General features: G+C 48.1%; 1 protein-coding gene across 1 annotated transcript in view; it reads left to right on the top strand.

Annotated features, from left to right (window-relative positions):
• LOC125487641 (barrier-to-autointegration factor B-like) overlaps positions 1-775 on the top strand; it is a 12,489-nt gene extending 11,714 nt beyond the window's left edge. Inside the window, exon 2 of the mRNA XM_048619561.1 lies at positions 1-775. This exon is cut by the window's left edge and continues 347 nt beyond it. The gene's annotated coding sequence lies outside the window, so the exon portion shown is untranslated.
• Positions 776-1,195: the final 420 nt, after the last annotated feature.

Raw genomic sequence — 1,195 nt, 5'->3', positions numbered from 1 at the left:
CGCGTTCTGTCGTTCTCTCTCTCGCGTTCTGTCGTTCTCTCTCTCGCTCTCACTTTCTTTCTTCCTACTGACATGGATCAGGCCCCACCTCAGTGAGTGAGATACAGTGGCGAGGAGGGGGGTGTGGGTATGCTGTGGACAGACTCCCTTTAAAGGAATGACTGACCTGTGGGACTGCTGTGTTGCAGACCCGTCAAGACACTGACCTCTCTCCTGGCATGAATGCTTTTTAAAAATCCCCCTCATCCCCATCCCTTCCGAGTGCCAGGGTGACCCTGTTTTCACCCCCACCCCACCCTTCTCCCTTCCAACCACCAGCCCCACCTCTCGCAAGGAGCGAACAGAGTTCAGCTCTGCTTGTGTTTCAGCGGGTGGAGGAACAAGAGATCTGTCCGGCTGGAATGGCGTGCCCTCTATCTATCTGGTTTTCTGCCTCTCCCTAGCAGACAGCTGCCTGCCCGCGCACCCCCCCCCCCCCACCCCCACTCCCCTGCTCTGTTCATTGTAGTGTACACTGTTTAAAACCCCAGCTCTCGATTCACTCTGGAGAATTGGGTCTTTTTTGCGTGTGTGAGAGCAGACTTGCTGCTTTTCGATGCTGGGAGGAAGGAGTTGCTGGATTGTTTGGTTTTTCCCCCTCCCCTTCCTTGAGCTGTTTTATCTGTTCTTAACACTCAGCTTATCCTCGGATCTGACTTCTCTCGTGCTCCATGGAGTGTCGTTCGGAAACATGTTATTAAATTTTATATAATAAAACGCAGTAAAATTCTCAGGAGTGCATGAGCAACTGCTGATGTCACTTTTTTTTAATTTCACAAGAAACGACCTGATTAAAACATTCGAGATCCAAAGGGAAACTGATGGGGTAAATGTTGATTGGCTGTTTTGGTTTTGATTTGATTTATTATCGTCACACGTACCTAGGGGCAGTGAAAAGTTTTGTTTTGTGTGCAGTACAGGCAGATCATACCATCCAAAGTACAAGATGGTAAGAGAACAGAGCAAGGAATACAATGTTACAGCTGCAGACAGTGAGATCAACATTAAATTTAACATTTGAGAGGTCCACTCAGAAGTCTAACAACAGCAGGGAAGAAGCTGTTCTTGAATCTATTCATACGTGTATACAGCTTTTGTATCTTCTACGCAATGGAAGCGGGCGAAAGAGAGTATAACCAGAGTAGGAGGGGTCTGG

Source organism: Rhincodon typus, chromosome 43, assembly GCF_021869965.1.
Source record: "Rhincodon typus isolate 14 chromosome 43, sRhiTyp1.1, whole genome shotgun sequence".
NCBI classification, from domain to species: domain Eukaryota; kingdom Metazoa; phylum Chordata; class Chondrichthyes; order Orectolobiformes; family Rhincodontidae; genus Rhincodon; species Rhincodon typus.
Note: the sequence above shows the minus strand (reverse complement) of the source record. Positions and strands in the feature narration are given on the sequence as shown.